The 23,526-nt window shown below is 31.5% G+C and overlaps 1 pseudogene; it reads right to left on the minus strand.

The window, feature by feature from the left end:
* Positions 1 to 3,323: 3,323 nt before the first annotated feature.
* LOC111742937 lies at positions 3,324 to 3,442 on the minus strand (annotated as a pseudogene).
* Positions 3,443 to 23,526: the final 20,084 nt, after the last annotated feature.

Genomic DNA, 23,526 nt, shown 5'->3' on the forward strand with positions numbered 1-23,526 from the left:
CTTATAGAAAGGGTTTTGACACTTAAAATGACTGCTTCTGCAATCAGGTCTAATGTTTTTATATCAATTTGCAAATGGGCTAGGACTTTGATGCCAACTCTATTTCATTTTACTTTTTAACCTAAAAATTTAGAGAGAAAATAAGAATGCATATGACAGAGATTTCCCTTTGATCCTCACACTGACAACGTTTTTCCTCAATAATAAGTTGTTGATATCATCGAAAAACAAGTATGAAGAACATAAGAAACACAGAAGAATAAGTTTATAATGACATATTTTGCTCCTATAAGTTTTAGGCCAAAGATCTCAAGCATGTTTTATAAATGCTTTACTACCCCATAAAATTTTAGAGATTGAAAGGATTCAAAGGGATATAGGAAGACAGAAAAATCTTAGGCCATACTTCAGTGGCTTGGCTGGATAAACAAATCATAGTTGAGGAGGAGTTTTTCAGGTATATCATGGATGACCTCTCAGCAGTCTCTCAGAATAGGACACATCCAAACTAGCAAAAATGCCACTTGCATCAAAAGCCTTATCTGACCTCTCTAAACAAGATAAAGCACATTTTCCTTTTTCCCTTGGTTTATTAGAACATAAAAATCTCTCACCTTCCTATGAAAATTTCTTAAATATTTCTTTCCTCCACTAAAGTCTGCCTCCAAACTTTTCTGGCAGGCAGAACTTTTTATATTTTTACATTGAATGGTTATTGAATAGCTAGAGTTTTCATTATATACAATTGTTATACATGACTGTCCTTGAAGCCTATGGAGATATATATAGGTCATTTTCCCTCTCTGTGTTACGTACCCTTAGATTTTTTAAAAATTTTCTGAGGCTTTGTTTGTAAGCTTTTTCCTCTCCTATCTCTGTTGTCACATTACATTTACCTGTAGCAACACGTGTTATTCTTATGTCTAGTTTAACACGCACATGAAAACCACACAGGTGCCCTTTGGATGTAAATAAGACTGGGTAGTCACTTTCTATGCACCTGGCTAGCTATGACTCTTGGGGCTTCTCAGTGGCCTTCCTTACTGGCCATTTTTGACGTGGTTTAGATTGTATTCATTCAACCTTTCATTATTATTTATTATGTTTAGATTTATTTCCCAGGTGAGGAAGCCGAGATGCAGAAAGAGCTAAATAACTTGCCTAGGCCTATATAACTACTACTAGCCAAGTAGAGCCCAGACTCAGCTTTATCTGACTTCTACCTAGTATTCTCATCACTATTCAATGGATAAAGGTCATCTTCCTGCCTTACTATTTATCAGCCATTTTACTTAAACATTTTTAAAAAGCTATTTATAACCCTTTAAAATACTTTATATTAGAACTTAGAGACATGCATATGAATAATATGCTTGTCCTAACACTAAGGAATACAATTCCCCAATTGTCAAAAGAAGCATACCTACACATACACTCATAAATCCAAAGGGAAATGAATACCAAGAAAGATATCTGCTAAAATACATCAAAAAATATTGTTAAATACTTCAAGAATTTACAAATTAGAACCAAATAGTAAAACCTGACACAGAATCTTACTAAAGACTCTGTCATCTGTTAGAAGGCCACTAAGTATGAATCATTTGTTCAATGAATAATTGTGAATTCAGGTACTAGTGTAAGCACTGGTGGATACAACAGAGAAAAAGTACTGGAGCAATAGTAGCTCTTGTTCCAATTCTTGAGTAAGCCAAGGTCTTTCCTACCACTAAGTCTTCACACATGCTTTTGCTCTCTACTTAGAATGTTCTGCCATTCTTGTGGTTGCTCAAACCCCAACCACAAAATCCATTTTATCTGGATAGCTCCTATTTATCTCTCGATTCTCAACATAAATGTCTCATCCTCTCTCAAAGTATGTTTTTTTCTCATCATAATTACGTTTATTTGTTTAAAATATCTCTTTCCACTGATATGTTAAACCCTAAAGTGTGAGAGTCTAAATTGATTTGTTCAGCGATTTATACCCAGCACCTACCATAGTGCCTGACACAAGTAGCCGCCATGGTTTGATTCTTGTTTCTTTTCTTACTACATGTTGAACCAGCTTCCTCAAGACTTCTGGTTCCCTTTATCCTCAAGATCAATCATAAAGGAGCAAAACAAGGGAAACACCAAATTAAAAAGACTTGTAAAAAACCCATGGGTTGATGGGACAGGTTTGTGCTAGTATGACTTTGACTTGGGGCAAGAGGAAGCCAGGACAGTTGCAAAGTCTAAATTGAAAAGCACAGTGAGAGTTCTAGTATTTTTCAACCCTTCAATTTCCTTGAAACAAAGAGTGCTTGTCTTCTAATAGAGACTCCAACCTTTGCCCAAGCATTTTTGTTAATAAATTAGTACTGTGCAAATGTCTTTTGTCTTTGAGGAACTGTGAAAAAAATAAAGATATATTTTTTGGAAGCAAAGGGAAATGGACGGCTACTATTTACTAAGCATATTTTCTGTGTCAAATTACAAAGTGTTATATTGTCTTTATCCTGTTCAATCCTTTCTTATTCCTCCCCTTAAGAGTAGTAGTAATTACCGTTTTAGAAATGAATAAACTGGGGCTCAGAAATTAACTTATGTATCCATAATCACTGTGTTAGATATAAACCTATTTATGTATAATTCTAAGACATGCTTTTTCTAAATTTCTGTTAAGGTACTCAAAGTCATAGTCCAATGTGGTGTTCTAAAAATCAAGTATTATAAGTAAATATTCCATAAGCAAGTAAAATTTTTGTCATAGATTGGTTTGGGATTTTATATTTGACACTATTCATGAAAATTCTGTTGTCAATAGACATCACTGGCCAGATCCCTTAAACAATAAATGCAGATAACAGAGCTACATAGTCATATAATTTAGACCTAAAAACCCACTCTGGCTTGAATTATGTTGGAAAGTAATTATTATTCTATATCTAGGAAACAGAGATCTATTTCAATCACCTTGTGTTTTTTAATGGATTCTAGCTCTTTGTTATATATTTTTAATATTACCTAGCAAATGCAACACTGTAGACTCCACTCAAAACATGGCTAGGATCTATTCCTAACCATCTGAATTATAGTTTTAACAGAAATGCAAACAAAATATGCATGAAAGTTAAGAGAAACCAACATTACCCAAAGAAGCAAAGCTCTTAGTTTACCAGGGATAACTTTGTTTATATATTTTTCTTGCCTTGAAATAGCATTAAATATTTTATTTTTATTTTTTATTGTTTTATTTTTTAGACAAGACAACACTTGGTTGACCTCACAGATTGCAAGGACCTTGTCAGCTTACGATCCCTTATTTTTTTTATTTTTTACGTCTATAGTACCTGGTCTTCCTAGGTGGTCTCCCATCCAAGTACAAACCAGGCCCAACTCTGCTTAGCTTCTGAGATCAGACGGGATTGGGCTTGTTCAGGGTAGCATGGCTGTAGACAGGATTAAATATTTGTAAAATGACTAAATATAGGTAAATTTAAAAAAAAAAGGTTGCAGGATTTGAATTTAATGATTTATTAGGTGACATTTGCAAAGTCGGAATTTCTTGAAAAAAATTTATAAGTGATAATGCTAATTTAATACTGTATGAACTGCACATATTCATTTGCTAGAAATTCAGATGTCCTTTTTTTGTTTCTTCCTTCTGAAATCTTTCATTTTCTCAGAATGCCTTTCTATATATATACTACATTGTGTTGAAGAAATTAATTCATGGTGATTTGATCTGGTCATTTAGCACATGAGCAATTGTCCATGTTGTTGTCCTGTCATTTCAGATATCTAGATTGGACTACTAAGAAATCAAATTTTCATTTCAGAATGAAAATAAAAGGAGGAAGTTGGTGTTTCCTATTACACCCTCCTAAAGTACTTAGCCACTTAGCCATTTTTAGAAGAAACATCCATTAATAATTATTTAGGCTACCATTCAGTTCTATTCACTACCACCATTTTAAGCGATAAATCACTGACCCTGACTCAAAATCCTCAATTAATTTCAATAAAAATTCTGAGTATGTGCTTAATACTAGGATCAAAGGGAGTGGATTCTGTTCTCATTTCACAGCATCTTCTTCTGCTACCCCAGCAATCATTTCCCCAAGAGACAACCACTAAACAGAATGAAATAATTGTTGTGAAAGGTTGCTTTGCATCAACTTCATTTTTAACTACTAATCAGAGGAACCTAATTAGATGTGCTATTTTCTTATTCCTCAATTTTTGAAAGTAGAGCCTTAAAAAGAATTCTTTTTTACTTTTCCAATTATCAAGTCTGGTTTTAGTGCAGATATAAAATTTGAGTGTTGATTTTCCCGACATCTAAAACTAAAATTTAAGGTGAAAAGAAAAAAAAGAAAACTATTAGAAACTTAGTTATTTGTAATAAAATTTTGTTATCTCTACTTACTAGATTGCTTTAGAACTAAAGCTTTGAAACCTGTCACAGGTTTTAGAAATAAAATTGCTTGAGTAGCTGAGGAGAACTGTATTAAAATGCAAATTTCCAGCTGTTAATATTTCTTCAAAAACCAATAATCCCTGAAGGCCACCAATATGTCATAATACTTAATGGAAAAATATCCCTTAGGCAGAATGGCCTTTCTAAGTTGACTTTTGATTAAACTTAAAATATTATATGGTAAAAAAATTAAAATGAAAAAAAAAGAAACATAAATATAGGACTCAACTAAAATGTCATCTGGTATGCAACTAAATGGGAGGGGGAGATACATAATACCACTAATTTATGAGTAATAAATACACCCTAAAGATTAATCAAGTAATAATTGGTAATATAAAATATATACCTCTTCCAAAACAACCTAATGCTTATTTATGTTGACTTATGTGTATGCAAGGACATTCCATTTTGGAACTGATAAGAGAATTATTTTTGGCAACATACACTCATTAGACAAAATGATGAAAACTAGACATAAGAATTAAATATCTATATTTTTAAAATAAGATTTCTATAGGTATTAGAATGCAGAAAATTGAGTTTTGTGAAGGTTTGTTGCTGTAATACTATGGGATTTGCAAGAAATGAGACCGAATTTTTTTCTAATATTTTTATAAAAAAATGAAAGTTCAGAGAAGTTAGAGGAATTGCATATTACACATCTATATATCTCCTACTTAGATTCTACAAATGATATTTTTATACTTGCTTTGTTACATACCTAAGCATCTGTTTATTATAATGAGGGATTCTTACTCCAGACAGATTGGTCCTGAGTTGGTAAGGGTCTAGCCAATTTGCTAGTTAACTAACCAAGTAGTTAAAAATTGAAAGACTCACACTGACATGAAATTTTCTAAAATTCACATTTGAAGTAGTTATATTAGAAAAATATAAGGTAATTCCATGAAATCTGTGATCCAAATGTTCTGTGACTCTATTTAAAAATAATAGCCCAAATAATGTGGACAAATAGAATCATTCTTTAAAAACACCTTTGAATTTCTCCAACTCTAGATCAGGGATTTTCTTTTAGTTTTTTAATGTTTTTGTTGAGAAATTAAGTCATCCAATTCACTGATCTTCAATTCAACAAAGATAAATAGCTCTAAAATTTGTACTGTCATCCAAAGTGCTTTCTGTCATATCAACTGCTATTGTTTCGCTCCAAAGTGTTATTCACCTATTAACTAGTAGCAACAAGGTGAACCGGTTATAAACGGGAGTATGTGTGCTTGTTTGTGTATATTGATCAATGAAAACTCACATCTCCACTATGTGCTAGACAACCTCACAGGTGCAGCTGAATTTAAGTGGTCCCAGATTGTAAATAAATGGCAAGTTAGTATGTAACAAGTCATGTTTTAGATCTGAAAAATTCTAATTAAATAAGGCACGAATAGTGTTTACAAGTTTTTATAAAAATTCTATAAAGAACTAAAACTTTTTATTTCACTTAATATTAAAGTTTGTCAACTTAATAAGCGTTATTCTGACACTCCAAATTTACTTAATGCTAAATAGAATGATCTTTAAAACCTGGCACTTCTAACTATCCCTTCTTCTACCTATTTTTTTAAACAAAGTTAGAGTTGTATATGCCTTACAATAAGAGAATGACAAATGAAATGAGAAAAATAAATCAGAAACCATACCACTTTTAATATTTATATGTCTAATAATGGGTCCTTAAAAATAAACTAGAATTAATATTAGAAAGACTTTTAATTTACCAGGATCACTTGGAGAAAATAAATAGTAAATAAAATAATTTGCTTTAGAATAATCCCCAGTTTCTAAGCTGAAAAGCCTTGTGAATATTAGATCTATGCTTTCTCATGACTTTTCAACATGAAAACACTGTTAATTTTTAAATAAATCAAAATACAAATAAGTGCTTTGTAGGAAATCAAAGCATAAAAATCACTGCATACTATATATATGTAAGTAAAATGTAATTAATTAACAAAGTCCAATGAGTTACTTTCAGTGCCCCAAACTAATGTGGATAGTTCCATGGAGTTGAGAGAATTATAACAGTTGTTTAAAAATTTCATATCTCTGACCGTAAACTCATCACCATTTTTAGTAAATTTGATTGAGTTATCTAACGCTAGTCTTCTTCCCAGTCTACTATTAAATATGTTGCTGACACAACCTTCCCATTTCTGATTTATTTCAAAAAATGGAAAGAACCTTTAAAACAATTCCTGAAAACAAGTTCACTTTTCATGGGTTTGGAGTAGACATTACATCTTATAGTCTAGGATCCTCAGAAAATCAGATTATTGCAAAGCTACAAGAAATGCATTTTAAATATAAAGACAAAGATAGGTTAAAAGTAAATGATGAAATAAGGTATAATATGCAAAGAGTAACCGTAAGAAAATCAGTATATCTAAATTAGTGTCAGACGAAGTAGATTCCAAGACAAAGAATATTAAAGGAGAGTAAGAGGGACATTATATAATGTTAAAAGGAAATATCAACAAGAAAGCAAACATTCTAAACATGTATACATTTCATAACAAAGCATAAAAATGAGTAAAGCAAAAACTAAAAGAACATACCACTAAACAGTTGTTTAAAAACCTAATTGCAATAAACTCTTTTTTTTTTTTCAGTGAACATGAACCCTCCTCCCAAATAGATGATAGGCCAACCCATAAATAGATCTTAAAAAATGTCAAATAATTGATTTCTTATAAAATTTATTCTCTGATCATAGTGTAATTAAAGTAGATATCAATAAATATTAGACACCTGATAAAATTTAACAATAAACTTAACATTAAAAGATAGTCTTTTCATAAAGCACAACATACCAAGACCAATTCATGAAAAAAAAACAGAAAACGTAACAGCTCGATAGTTATTAAAGATATTCAATTTGTAATTTTCAAAAGTCCCCAAAAGGAGAAACTTAGTAACTTTACAGTGGATAAATCTGGAAAACATGACCTGAACCAACTGACCAAGGTTAGCAATGAGGCATACTGATATCGTTAATCTCCTGATATGTGAGAAGCTAATTCACTTCTGTGACAGCCTTCCCTCAAACTCAGAACACATGTCTAATCATTAAATAACAGATGACAAACCAAAATTGAGGGGCATTCACTAAAACAACTGACCAGTACTTCCTGCAAGTGTCAAGGTTATTAAAAACAAAGAAAGACTGAGATTGTGTCACAGATTGGAAGAGGCCAAGGACACATGAAGCTCAGTGCAACATGGTATCCAAAATTGAATCCATGAAAAGAAATAGGGCACTGCTGAATAAACTGAAGAAATCTGAAAAAACCTTACAATTTAATTGAAAGTCTGTTACTAATGTTAATTTCTTAGATTCGATAATGGTACTCTAAATATATAATATGTTATAAAAGGAAAGCTGGGTTAAAGGTATACAAGAACTCTGTTTTATCTTTGTAATTCTTCTATAAATCTAAACTTATTTCAAAATTAAAAGTTTTTAAAATTATTTCTCTCCCTCTCCTTCCCTCCACCTTTCCTCTCCCCCTCCTCTCCCCACCCCTACCCCACCCAGGTCCAAAAGGTTTTACTAGTGAGTTCTATTAAACATTAAAGGAAGAATTAATATTAATTTATATGAACTTTTGAGAAAATAGAGTATGAAAGAAAAATTACTAAATCTTACTTGAAATTAGAATACAATACCAAAACCTAACAAAGAGTTTACAAGAAAAACACAGACTGATAGCCCTCATAACCACACATGTAAAACTGCTCAACAAAAAAAAAGTTAGCAATGCATATAAAACTGTTAATATATCAAAACCCAGTACATTCGTTCCCAGGTTGCAAGTTTAGAATAACATTTGAAACTGATTAGCAGAATAAGAGGTGAGAATAACATTTAACAACATTTAAAACTAATTCAATGACAGAAACTTTCAGAAAACTAGCAATACAATGAAACTTCAACTTTATTTACAAAGGCAACTATAAAAAAACTACAGCTAAAACTACACTTGGTGGTGAAATACTGCAAGCTTTCTTGATAAGATCAATAGTGTGGTAAAATATCCACTCTTTCATTATTTCTATTCGATATTGTACTAGAAGTTCTAGCCAGTGCCCTAAGTAAAAAAAAAGGAGGGGGAGAGAGGCAGGAGGATGGGAGTGGGAGAAGGGGAAGAAGGAAAGAAAGGAAGGAAGAAAGATATAAGTCTCTCTACATATGTCTCATTTTCTTTTTCATCTATTCCTTTTTTCCTTCCTTCTCTTACGTGTATAATAGATATTCTCTAGTGTACAATTTTAATTCCTATTTTTGTTCTGGGGGTTTTGCATATTTACAGGGTCTTCAGCAGTATCCTGAATGTTTTTTGAATATGTTGAGGATATTATCTGCTTCTTAGTCCCCAAAATAAATAGGAAAACTAGAAAAGTGCAGTAGCACACAAAGCTGAAGTAGTATATATTTTTTAGGAAGAAATTTGTGAAGAATATTAAGTGCAATCAGGGTTGTCAGTTTATTTATGATTGTAGGGTGAATTTATGATATCTAGATTCTCCTAGCTTTGTCATTCAGTTACTCCTCCTGCCATTTAATAATTTTTAATTATATCATGACATACACATTAGAAATTGACAACAGGCCCCCCAAAAGCCAACAAACTCCATAGGTTTTCAAAGAGTACCTAGGATGCCATCCTCTACCCAAAAAACATGCGCTTCTTATCTCTGAATAAAATCATGGCTAAAGAGTTTAGAAATAAGGGGATGAAATAAAGAAAGAACAGAAAGTGAATTTTCCTTTTTTCTTTAGAAGTCTTGTAGCTAACTCAGGCCCACTAGTTCTTTCCATGTATTAGAGATGCTTAATTATTTGAAGATTATATTTATATTTGGAGTTCTCTTTTTACTGAGTAGAGGTCTTTTTTTTTCACATATTGTAATGTCTCATCTCCAAATAAGGACTTAGAAAATAATCATCTAATGAAATTTTAAAGATGTCTAAATATCTAGGACTATTTCCTTTATTTTAAGTAACAAAATTGGTCCATTAATTGCTCTGTAATATATGTACAGTAGTTGATAGGATTCTTCATTATGTGCAGGCTATCATAACAAGTACATCATACAATCTTTACACAATTTTCTAATGCCAGAAATATAGCAAATTTCCCCCAACAGACCTCTAAAATTATAATGCAATCCACTATGAAAACTTCCAAATCCTAAAGTTGCTTTCAAGCATAGTTTTGTACTGCCAGCTCAGTTGCTGATTTTTCAGCTCTCTCTTATAAGATATTTCTTTTTTTTCCCCTGTTTCTGATCCTCTACCTTGCTGGGAAGCCTCATGCCTGGAGGGATTCTTTAGTCCCAAACTAATTGGCAAAATCCTCCTGGGAAGACAGATTTCTAGCATTTTAACATCTCAGACTATGTCTGTGATCTTGCCTATATAAGGGCTGTTGGACATAAGCAACTCAATGCTCGGTTTGTCAAACAGCATAATTAATGTGCAGCTAGATTTTATTGTTATATTTTTCTTGGAGCCCCCCTGGTGCTTGCATATTAACATCAGAGTGAATTTCATTATTTTTCTGAGTTTATTATTATTATGTTCAGAACACTTAATCTTTTTTATACATTCAAACTAGAATACCATTCTTTTATTTTCCAAATTGTTCTCGAAGAGATTACGTACCCTCGAAGTCGTACTGAAGCCTAGAAAAAGGGATAAAGTCTGTTTTTTATTTTTTCCTAATTAATTCAATTTTCTTATGCATATTTGCTCTGTCTGCAGATTTTTTTCCCCCTTCTTCTTTTCTTCTCATTCCATGCTTAGTGACATCTAGCTCCAAAAAAAAATTATCTCAAAGAAAGGAAAAATAAACAGATATATATCAAAATAAGTGTGCTCCAATATTTACATGAGTATGACCTCCGTCCTCTCCCTCTTGTATCATTGGTTACCATGTACACCACGCAAAACAGCTCACAGTTTCGAAGCTTCGACAGGTTCTCAGGTGCAAAGTATGATTCCAGAGTAATAATAATACTCTCTGTCAACATCGATCTGGACTGGAACCAAGACTCATTGAGGGGCTTGAGACCTCATGATATCCCTTTTTTATCATTAATTTATTTTCCACTTATAGTTGATATACAATATTATATTAGTTTCAGGTGTACAACATGAACTACTTTTCGATATTTAAAGATACTGTCTTTTCAGTAGGTTATGCTTCTGGAAAAATACTCAGAAACCTCTAAACTGCAGTACACAGAAGCTTAAAAAAACCTCCAGAAGGCATAACTGACTCTGTTTGCATGCACAATACGTAAGTTGCAATTCCCACATTAGGGATATCACTGGCAAACATGGCTCCAATACTTGCCTCAGACACTAACAAAAAAATATTAATTTTTAAAAAATTTTTTAATTACAGTTGACATACAATATTATATTAGTTTCAGGTGTACAACATAGTGATTAGACATTTATATAACTTATGAAGTGATCACCCAGATAGATTTAGTACACCTCTGACACCATACGTAGTTATTTCAATATTATTGACTATATTTCTTATGCTATACTTTATATTCTCATGACAATTTTATAAGTAATATTTTGAAATTCTTAATCCCTTCTCCTTTTTAACCCATCCCCCAACCCCTCCTATCTGGCAACCATCAAAATGTTCTCTGTATCTATGAGTTTGTTTCTATTTTGTTTGTTTATTTTGTTCTTTAGATTCTGCATATAAGATCATATGGCATTTTCAATTGTTTTTAATATTCTCTCAGCTCTTGTTTATGGTCCTCTTTTTAGTGTTCTACAATTTTTTTTTTTTTTTGCAGGAAAGAAGTTTATATTACAAAGTGACATTCTATGTAATTATGAATCTGTATCTGATCTAAATCAAATTTGTAGCTAAGCTCATTATACTGAGTAATCAACAGGTCAATGCTGCTAGATTTAGTAAGGTGACTAAAGTGATGTGTGTTCCAAAACAAAACAAAGGCTTATTTCCATAAAACTTATTTATAGAACCTTAATATCAGAAATAAAATCCTTGAAAACAACTCACCCCTTATTTTATAATAAACTGCAGTTTAACAAAGATTCTCAAAAATCATTTTAAGAAACTGTCATAGAAGCTCAATCTCTAAAAAATCTTATTTTATAAATTCTGTTTTCTTTGAAAATGATTTAGCATTACTGGAACACAAAACTTATTTAAAATTAAGTTAGTATTAATTTATGTTAACATAGCACAATTCAAATCTTCTAAACCATATTGTAGAGTAAATAAATTCTGGATTTCAGATAAAAAGTCTTCAAACTTCATTTTAATTTATAAAACTATATTAACAATTTAAACACTTAGAAAAACTACAGTACTCTAGGCCTATAAAATAAATAGGGTTTCAAAATCACTTTCAATTCTATGCATTTATATATAATAAATATGCACATATAAATGTATATACATGGCTAAATTAATAGAGTTATGATAGTTCTATTGCAAAGTCTATTTCACAATCAATCTCTGCTTTCCAGAGATTTATTGGGTTTCTGCAAAAATAATCCATATAATTTTATGATGACATCATTATCCCTAGAATTATTTACCCTTATATTGAGTAGGGGTTATAAGAAAGAAGTAAAATAAATTTATGTTGTGAAAATAAAGCAATTCACAGCTAGAGGAGCCTATGTTCGTTGTATATTAGACATGTCTGAAAAAGGCTGGTAAATATTGCAAATTGCCTAAATATTATTTTATTCAAAGTAATCTATCATGAAAAATAAAGAGATCATTTCATGATAAGATTTTACTGGTGGGACTGAGAAGCAAATATTATCAATCATTTTCTCCAGGCTTAGGTCATTAAAAAGAAGAAGAAAATCATTGAACTAGTGTTGCTTGAGATAACACTGCTTGAAATTAAGGGATAGCTAGTTTTCATTTTTGTCATTTTCAGAAAGCAATGTTATTTGAACAAAACAAAATCTTTTTAAGCACTCTTCATGCAGCAAAGAACTACTATAATTTTAAAATTTCCATTTACTAATCTCTGTGGCTGTATCTTTATCTAATACCAAAGTCTGGCTGCCCAAGAAAAACAAAAATCATCTGTCTGGACATCGTGCTGATTTATTACCTCATGAGGTTTAATCAGTTTCCCCTGCCCCCACCCTAAGAGCTTAATTTTTTAAACAGAACTGCTTCTCAGTAATTGTTCTAAAATACAATTCATCAGTAGTTGCAGCTTATTTATTTCTCAATAAAGGGAATTTTAATAAAAAAACAAGAGTTCTGTGCTCTTATGTAGTTGCATGGCAAATAGTGCTGGCCAGAAAATTCACCACTAACACTCATACTGCTAATTTCCCAAGCTACTGGGTGTGCAGCACAAAAGGAAGTGAAGAGGAGCAGTAACGATTCATGTCGGTGAGTTCCATTCAAACTGTCCTCTGTTTCCTTGTTCTCTCCTGCAGGGCAAGGAGGCAGTGTAAAATACCAGAGTACCAGGCGGGGGGCTAAGAATCTTGTCTTTCACTTCAATTAGATATGGGGTTACCACACAGTCAAGATGATATTGGTGATATAGGGATGTACAGCAAGTAGATTAAAATAGACTTGAACACAGAAGTGGTTTCAGGGTTGAAGAAACAAGAGGTTCTTTATCTCCTAAGGATTTAAGTCTCTAACTCTAGGCCTTGCCCTAATACTTAATTTAGACATGTCCCCAGTGATCTAATTTCACGGTTCCTCAATACCTGTAAGTATGCATTCTACTAAATGAAATTATTCTGAAATGCAACATGGAAGTGGCTGGAAAGAAAAGGATCAACAAATAACATTAAATAAGAGGGACTCCAGAATAACACAGTTTTGTGAAGTAAGCCGATTCCTTGGACCTTGAACAATACTGTTGGTCATTGGCCCAGAAGTTACGTAAATTTTATTTCCATAATTGATCTGGTCATTTTTAGTGCTTCTGATGAGACTTGTACACTTTAACTTATAAATCATCTGACTGCTGAGTTTAAAAATTAGCATCTCAGCACCACAGCCATACTCACTCTGAGAACAAGAAGCCCTTAAGTATTTTTGTATGTTCCAGGCAGAAGATAGCCAGTTCTTGAAAGCCAAAGATTGAGTGGTTAGCTTCTCTCTTGTTCGAGTGACACCAAACTGAATGTTAAAAGTGTGACAATTAACAATATCATGGATGCTCAGCACCTTCTAATCTACCTAATCTATTGTCTTCTCAATTATCCAGAGCAATAGAGCAAATAAAAGGAAAATAAATTAAGACAACTGATCATCACAATATTAGCTTACATTTAAAAAAAAAAAAATGTGCACAGCATTTGAGAGCATGAAAACAGGAGAATCCAGAGAGCAAAAGCTTCAGCATCAACATAAATCCAAACTAGTTGTTGACCCAGGTAAGAGACACAGGAGAAAGATTATCAAGGGGAAGCTGAATTTCCAAAGAACTTCTTGATATCAGGAGCATATGCATTATTTTTAATGTTTCAGAATATATAAATTTGGATTTCCTCTGGAGTGCAACATAGGCAGTGGCGTACATCTAAGTAGGTGTTACCTCATTTTATTTTACCTCAAATGAGTACACTGAAAAGTATACAGGTTTGCAGGGTGAACAGAATGAGTCTGAATATAAGTTCTCCTCTGCATTCGTCTTGAACAAATTATTTCCCCTCCCTGAGCTATCTGCTTTTAAAATTTATGAAATAAAGTATTTAATGTCCACTACATAGTGCTGTTTTTGAGGATTAAATGAGATCATTTGTGTTAAATATTGAGTAGTTGCTCAATACTCTATATTCTGCTTGCACAGTTTAAAATTAATATTAATGGGATAATGCCAGAGACAGCAATATTTGAAATTGCTCCCCAATTTTCCCTACAATCTTGGCTTTTAATAAAAAAGTAGTTATTAAAAAACCATGATTGTCCATCCTCAAAGATAGTGGCTAGTATCTTTAAAGACAAGCCTATTCTCAATTGTATTAAGGTATATTCTAATGCTAACCTCTGTGTACCTTTTAAGATCTTTTATGAGACAGTTCAGCTCCAAAATGCCTAACACAAGAGAATTTTTTCATATAAGCAACCTAACTTTACACATCAAGAACTTAGAAGAAGAAGAAAAAAAATAAGCACAAAGTTAGCAGAAGGAAGGAAATAATAAAGATTAGAGCAGAAATAAATGAAACAGCAACCAGAAAAATAATAGAAAATATCAACAAAACTAAGAGTTGGTTCTTGAAAAGATAAGTAAAATTGACAAATCTTTAGCTAGACTAACCAAGAAAAAAAGAGGAAGACTCAAATAAATAAAATCATAAGTGAAAGAGGAGACATTGTAACTGATACCACAAAAATACAAGGATTATAAGAGATGACTATGAACGATTATCTGCCAATAAATTGGAAAACTTAGAAAAATAGACGAATTGCTAGAAAACAACTAACCAAGACTGTGTCATGAGGAAATAGAAAATCTGAACAGACAATTAAGGAGTAAGAAGATTGAATCAGTGATCAAAAAACACCAAGGGCCAGATGGCTGCACTGGTGAATTCTACCAAATATTTAAAGAATTAATACCAATCCTTTTCAGATGCCTTCGAAAAATCCAAGAAGAGAAAACACACCCAAACTTATTTCACTAGGCCAGCATTACCCTTATACTAAAGCCAGATAAGAACACTTCAAGAAAAGAAACTTACAGGGTGATATCCATATGCAAACAAATGAAACTGGACTCCTATTTTTTACACCACTCACAACGATTAACACAAAATAGATTAAAGACTTAAATGTAATATCTGAAACAATAAAAGTCCTAGAAGAAAATATAAGGAAAAAGCTCCTCAACATCAGTCTTGACAACAAACGCTAAAATCAACAAATGGGACTACGTCACACTAAAAAGCTGCTTCTGCACAGAAAAAGAAACAATCAACAAAATGAAAAGGTAACCTATGGAATGGTGGAAAATATTAGAAAATCTTATATCTGATAAAGATTTAATAAACAAAATATATTAGTAACTCATACAACTCAATAGGTAAAAAATAAAAAATAAAAAATAAATAAAAACAAATAATCCTGTTCAATAATGGGGAAAGACCTGAACAGACATTTTTCAAAAGAAGACATAACAAATAGCCAACAGATATACAAAAAGATGCTCAACATTACTAATGATAAGGAAAATTCAAATCAAAACTATGATGAGCTATCACCTCACAACTTTTAGAATGGCTATTATCTAAAAGACAAATGATAATAAGTGTTGATGAGGTTGCAGAGAAAAAGGAATCCTTGTGGAATTTCATGGGAATGTAAATTGGTACAGACACTTTGAAAAACAGTATGATAGTTGCTCAAAATATTAAAAATAGAAGTATCATATGATTCAGCAATTCCACTTCTGGATATATAGCCAAAAGAGACAAGTCACTCTTGAAGAGATATCTGTATCCCCATGTTTACTGCAGATTTACTCACAATAGCCAAGATAGGAAAATAATTTAAATGTTCACCAATGGCTAAATGGATAAAGACAATGTGGGATATATACATAATGGAATATTATTCAGCCATTACAAAGAAGAAAATCTTCCCATTTGTGACAACATGGATGAACTTTGAGGACATTATAACAAGTGAAATAAGTCATACAGAGGAAGATAAATACTGTATTATCTCACTGATATGTGGAATCTAAAAAAGTTGAACTCATGGAAATAGTAGATTGGTAGCTTCCAGGGTATGGGGCGGCGGGGAGGAAGGAAGGAAAGGAGACATAATCAAAGTGTACAAATTTTCAATTATAAAATGAATCAGTTCTAGAGATCTAATGTACAAAATGGTGACCATAATTAACAATATTTATTGTATACTTGAAATTTGCTAAGAGAGTAGATCTTAAGTGTTCTCACCATACATACACACATGCGTGTGCACACACACACACACACACACTCACACAAATGTAACTGAGGTGATGAATGTGGTTAATAACTTTGTTGTGATAATCATTTCACAATATGTATATATCAAATCATCACACTGTACATCTTAAATTTACATAGTTATCTGTCAATTATATCTCAATAAATCTGGAGAAAAATGCATGTCTCTTATTTAAATTAATTCCATGGACCTATGTACAACTGACTGAAAATTAACACCCCATTCATCACAGACTCAGTTCATTTGCCACCCAGATGTGGTCAGCCATTCCTGTACTGGCCACTTGATTAATAGCAGGTCCTGGCCATCACCACCCTGTCTTCATTACTGTCACCCTAGCCTGTTCGGGCCTCTTTACAATATGCAGAAATTAATGCACTTCCTATAAGGTTATTCATTATTCTTAGAAAAAAAATTACTTAGGCTCAGCTTATATCCTAATGAATTCATTCTTCCAGCATTACACTCTTTTTAATTATAAAACACTGACTTAAAAAAAAAAGGAAACATCGTGTTCATTTGCTATCATATCCCTTACTTTAAAATATATTTTGATTTTTAAAATGTGAATTATTATAAAAGTATCTATTATGAAATTGTTTCATCATTTTTGTTTTATTTTTTCACTCTTTTCCTTTTTCCTAATTCTTTAACACTACGTTTTCAGAAATATGGTTTCAGAACTATTTGAGAATCCTGAGAACATGCACAACAGCATTAAAGGTCTAAAAGAAGCTACACAATGAATAGCTGTGCAGTGAAATTTATAAAAATGTGCACTGACATTTTAGGATAAGGCCAAATTGTACTTTTTTAAAAAAGGTACAATAACTAAGGAATATTAAATAATCTGAATCTCATTTTGCCTGTCTCACACTTGAACTTCCTTCTCATTATCTCAAGTGAATTATTTTGTGAACTTTTGTCAGGTTCATTCAAGCTCTGCTAATGTTTTACCGATGTTTTGATTCAATGCAGCAGATATTTGATCTTTTCTCACATTTTCAAACACCTATTTGAGCTGCATGGGATTTGTTTCCATTGCTTTTCCTAGAATGTGCCTGAGTTGGGGTTGTAAAAATCAAGCAGTTGTTCACATTCTTGATCATCCCATTAATGTAGAGAAGAAAAGGGTACAGATGATTTAAATTATAGCTAATACCAATGATACGTAGATCTAATTTTATAAAGTAGTTTAAAATATAGTCAAATACAATGAAGATGGTCTTCTGTAAATTTTCTTCAAATAGATGCTGGGTAGCAGGAAGGAACTGCAGCTCTCAGTAGGCTCATGATCACAAAAGTAAACAACTGAAATTCTATAGTGTACTGTGTTGCCAGCATTTTTTGTATATTATGTTTTCTGTTTCAGCACCTCATTATGTCTACTAAATGTCTATCTGTGTCTCCTGCTTCTGGTGAGAAGAAGAGGAAGGTAAATATGCTTGAGTTAAACTCAAGATAACTGCCCAACTCTAGGCTAATGTAAGTTTTCTAAACACATTTAAGATAGGCTAAGCTAAGCTATCATGTTTGGTAGATTAGGTGTATTAAATGCATTTTGACTTACGATATTTTCAACTTACAATGTGTTTATTGGAATGTAACCCCACTGTAATTTGGGAAGCATCTGTACTTGTGCAATGTATTCTTCCATCTCTGGATTGCTATGTCCATTAAATCAAAAATCCTATTTATCAGTTATTTTATGTCTATGAATAAATCCCCAGTACACATTTAATCATTTACTCAATAAATTTTATAGTGTCCCCTCTTAGTAACAGGCACTGGGGACTTAACAATAAAAAAGATATAGTCTCTACTTTCTTGCAATGTAATAAGAAAGATACATGAGTAAATAGGCATTTTTAATGCATTGTGATAAGTGCTTCACTGAGTCCTGTGAGAACATACAGAGAAGGGGCACTAAACCTTACTTGGAGGTTTAGGGAAGGCTCTCAGAGAAAGTGTTGTCTAAATTGAGAACTCAAGTAATAGCAGAAATTAAACAGACACAGTTACACACAGGGAAGGGGAAAAGCAACCCACAGGTAAAAAAAAATACTTGGAATTATTGATGAAATTTTAGACTTCTGTACGACAAGAAAGTATGTTAGGAGTAACAGAGTAGCAAGAGAAGGAGCTAAAGTAAAAAAGCAGGGCCCATGTTAAAAATCACAGCTGCATACTTTTACTAAGTATTAACTATATGCTAAGATTTTATAAACATTATATCTTGTTCTGAAGTTGATATTATTATTCATTTCAATGCTAAGATTGAAATAGTTATGTTCATCGAACTAGTAAGTGGTCTAATCAGTGTCTGAACTCAAGTCAGCCTGATTGCATAGCCCAGGTTCTTTCCACCTCAGTGCAATGTCTCACCAATCCCAGCTTGGGAAGTATTGGTTTGCTAGTGTTCTTATTCTAATCCTTTACACCAGTCTCACCTATACCTGGCTTCAGGACAGGATAAGATTTCAAGCTAGACAGAATATTACTCTTTTATAAAGGTGAGGATATTTTAAAATTTTTGTTTAATAACATCTAAGGACATAACTAAATAAAAAGAGTGATGTTAATAACCCTAGTTACAAAATTTATAGTACACAAACTAAAACATGGAACTGCGAAAAACTCTGCTCTTGGACTGTGAAGGAACTTTGGTGCTGTCCTGCTCACTATTAGAGTTAGGATTTTTTCTATTCTTGGCTCTAGTTCCTCCATGTACAGTCCCTCTGACAACTCTACTAGGTAGTGTTCACAGGACTGATTGGTGGAGTGGACTTCCAATTCATTAAAACTGCCAAATATTTATCATTACTATTTTCCATGATTTGCCTACATTAAATTTCACAGAGTCTGGAACTTTTATTTGGCATTCTCATTGAATTTTTTGCTCATGGTAGTGAAGACTCTTATTATACTCGGTGCAATTATAACTTATACAGTCTCTAAAATTAATCATAGAATATTTGTTATGTTGGGTGATAGACAACAAATGCTTATGCAATACATGGTTTTAATTGTTAACTTTATTCTTATATATTCAAAATTAAAAAAAAAATTTCTAAGTTTTCCAAAGAGTCATTTAGTCAACAAAATAACTATCCAACCCATAGTAAACACTAGGCTAGGTAGTAAACACAAAAATAAAAAGACACAGTTGAATTCTTAGGAAATTTGCTGTACTAAATGCATTAATTTATCTGTTTTTTTCCATACCCCCATCATAAAAAAAAAAAACAAAAAACAAACAAACAAAAAAAACACACACACACACTCAGCTAATTCATGTTAGAAACACTGAAATCTCAGTAGATTGGTGAGGCATAGAATTGAAAATGAGAAGACAGGTTGGTCTCCTCTTCACTTGTCAAGAAGCCATGCTAAAAGCCCTCCCTTAACCATCAGTAAAATATAGTCTTTATTTTTGGAGAAATTTAACCAGAAAATTTCAAGGGAATATCAGACACACTTGAAGGTACAGAAGGATATGGAATAGCTCTTCTGAAAATAGGGGGATAAAATGAAAATTAATATGTTTGCATAATGAAACCTCAAATCCATTGATACTTCATGGCTCCATAAACATCATTAACTCATGAGATATACAATAAGCAGTATATACCAAAGATTTTCCCCAGGCCCCAGAAGAAAGTACATATATATATAAATATATACATATATATATATAAATATATATATAAATATATATATAATTATATATATATAATTATATATATATCTGAGATGCTGAGAATCTAAATATATATAAATATATATATATATATATATATATATATATATATATATGCTTTCTGACTGACACAAGGGAGTCAATAAATAAAGCAGCTGATACTCCTTTTATAAAACAGACAAGTTTTAAAACCCCAACCCCACACAAAAAGCTTTTAATAGGAATATAGTATATTGTTCTTAAATATGAGTGGTCACAACAAATCATCATATGCTTTGAGAAAAGTTTCTACTGTGAAAGACAGTGACCAAGAAAAAAAATGTGGGGACTCAAAATTAGGATGAAACAGAAACAGTGAAAGAACTAGAGGAAAACTCCAAGATGAATTAAAAGGTAAATGATATCTTCACACATATAGAGAAAATATTGAGGCCATGAATGAAAGAGGGGAGGCTATAAAGTATAAACAAATAATAAGAAACTAAATAAAATATAGTGTTGTATCTTCACTTTTGACAATGGCAGACCGCATTGTTTTGGACAAATTATCTCACTAGAAAAACCAGAAACATGGGACATATTTCTTTTTTTAACCACTCTATAAGCATCAGAAGGTTCCCATCATAGCAAGAGTTTGCAGGACCAAGAAGCAATAAAAGAGGAAAACCCAGTTGTTGAGCCTGGCAATTTTTTTCACGTTCAGGTATTTGCCAAATCAAAATGGAAGCTGAGATGCTGAGAATCTAATCACTGTTTTCAGCAAGTTCACAGGATGAAATGAGATTTAGTATCTGCCAAAGAGAAGAAGCCTGATAAACACACCACACTTTGAACTGTAACCATGGAAGGCAAGAGTGTAGGCATAAGTTTAAACTAGAAATACACCAAGCACGGTTAGAGACTGAAATCCAGCATTGTACTACCTCAGTCACCTGACTGCACTGGTGTAATCTGTGATTACATGTGTCTGTAGCCGGGCACTCTTCTAGAAGCAAAAGTAAAACCTCTCTGGGTGATGTAATTTTATTAAGAGCTTCAAAATATGTCTATCATTTTTCATGTACAATATCTGACATGCCATAAAAAAAGTGAACATGGGATATAAAGACCTGATGGAAAAGCTAAAGAATAATTAATTACTGATAGAAACAAAATAAATCTACATAATATAATTCTAGTACATGAACTTTAAATATAGCTATGATATATTCAAAAAATTAGAAGAAAATATTAAGAATTTTGAGAAAACTATAAACTATAAAAAATTAAATAGAAATTCTTGAACTGGAAAGCACATAAGAACTTTATAGGTTTAGCAGAATAATAGACATAACTTAATAGAGAATTTGAAAACTGAAAAGTAAATCTTGAAAAAAAAATCCGTCTCAGACAAATAAATGGAAAATAAAAGAGTGTAAAAGATACATGAGATATAGTTGAAAGGTCAAACACTCAAAATTGTAATTCAAGAAGGAAAAAAAGGCAGAGCAATATTTGAAGAGATATAAATGGAATATTCCAAAATTTACATAAAACCAATAGATTTAATAATTGCTATGAGCCTTATGTGATAAAAATATAAACACATTTTTAAAAAATAAAAAAAATGTTTATCTTAAGAATCAAGTTAACTTTTAAAATTAAAGTCAAAATACCTAGGCATATCATAGTAAAACTGCTAAAAATTAAAAACACAGAAAAAACTGCAATCAGATTAAGTCAAAATCTTCAAAGGAGAAAAAACATAGGAAAAACAATTTCTTAACAGAAATAATAGAAGCCAGAAGATGATAGATTGATATTTCAATGTACTGGGAGGAGGGGCAAAAACAAACAAAAAAGTACCAATCTATAATTCTATAGCCAATCAAAATAGCTTTTTAAAATAAAGACAAAAATAAATTTTTTTCAGACAAGCAAATACTGAAATAATATATTACCATCAACTTAAAGACACTTAAAAATATTTTTAGACATTATAAAAATGAACTCCCAAAATGGAGAATGTAATTAAAGCCAATCAAAGATAAAATTGGTGGGTAAATCAAAATGATTTTTGACTATGTATTCAATTACAATAATGAGCTATAGTGTCTAAACTATACAGTGAATTACAATGTAAGGCAACAGGATGGAAATAAATAATATTAAAATGTTTTAATTTCCTTTCATTAAAAGTATCATTTATATTAGAATTTAATAAGGCATAGTCGTATATTATCATCCCTATGTTACTCATTATAACTAATACTCTTAAATAAAGTTTAAAAACATCCTAAATAAATTATTATTAAATCAAATTTAGTGATAGAAAAGGCAATAACTAATGATCACATTGGATTAATTCCAAAATAAACCTACAGCAAACATAATGCTTATTAGTGAATTAGAAAAGCTTTCTCTTTGAGATCAGGAACATGATAATATATTCACTAGCATTGGTTCTATTCCATTAAATACTGGAAGTCCTAACTGGTATAGTAAGGCAAGAATAAGAAAAAAAAAAACAAGATTTGAGAATTGGAAAGGAAGAAATAAAATTGTTACTATTCTCAGATAGTATAAAATTTATTTTAAACCCCAAAAATCTCTAGATGAATTATTAGCATAAATAAGTAAATTTTAAAAGGCCATTGAATTCAAAATCAATTTTTAAAAGTCAACTGTATTTCTAAATACTGGCAAGCAACATTTAGAAAAGAAATTTTAATAAACATATTATTTAAAATGTCATTGAAAACAAAGCAATAAATCTGATAAAAGATGTGCTAAATCTTGACAGAAAAACTGTTAAACATTAATAAAAGAAACTAAAGAAATTCTCAATAAGTGAGGTAATTTAGAAATTCATGGGTTGGAATATTATATATTTTGATTCTCTCCAAATTTATGTAAAGATTCAAAATAATCCCAATCAAAATCCCAGAGCTTTAGAAATAAAATGTCCATTCTAAAATTTATATAGAAGTGCAAACTCTCAGAAGAAAGGTGGAGAATATATACAATTAGATATTATGACTTAAAACAGTCTACAGAAATTAAAATAGAGAAATACTGATACAAAGATAGATGCACAGATGAAAGGAGTACAAGAGAATCCAGAACACTGCTACACATGGGGCATATAATTTATTATGAAACTATCACTGTAGTGCTGTGGAGAATAGTTGTGTTTTATTTGTTTGTTTGTTTTTTACAATAAATGAGGTGTATTAACTATAAATTGATATGAAAAAAATATATAAAACTTTGCTTTTATCTCATGCCTTATACACAAAACAGTTCCAGGTGAGTTGTTGGTCTACATAGAAAATAAAAAACAAGAAACCTTTAAGATGACAGAAAAAAAATTC

The sequence above is a fragment of the Pteropus vampyrus genome, unplaced genomic scaffold (genome assembly GCF_000151845.1).
Source record: "Pteropus vampyrus isolate Shadow unplaced genomic scaffold, Pvam_2.0 Scaffold4, whole genome shotgun sequence".
Lineage (NCBI taxonomy): Eukaryota > Metazoa > Chordata > Mammalia > Chiroptera > Pteropodidae > Pteropus > Pteropus vampyrus.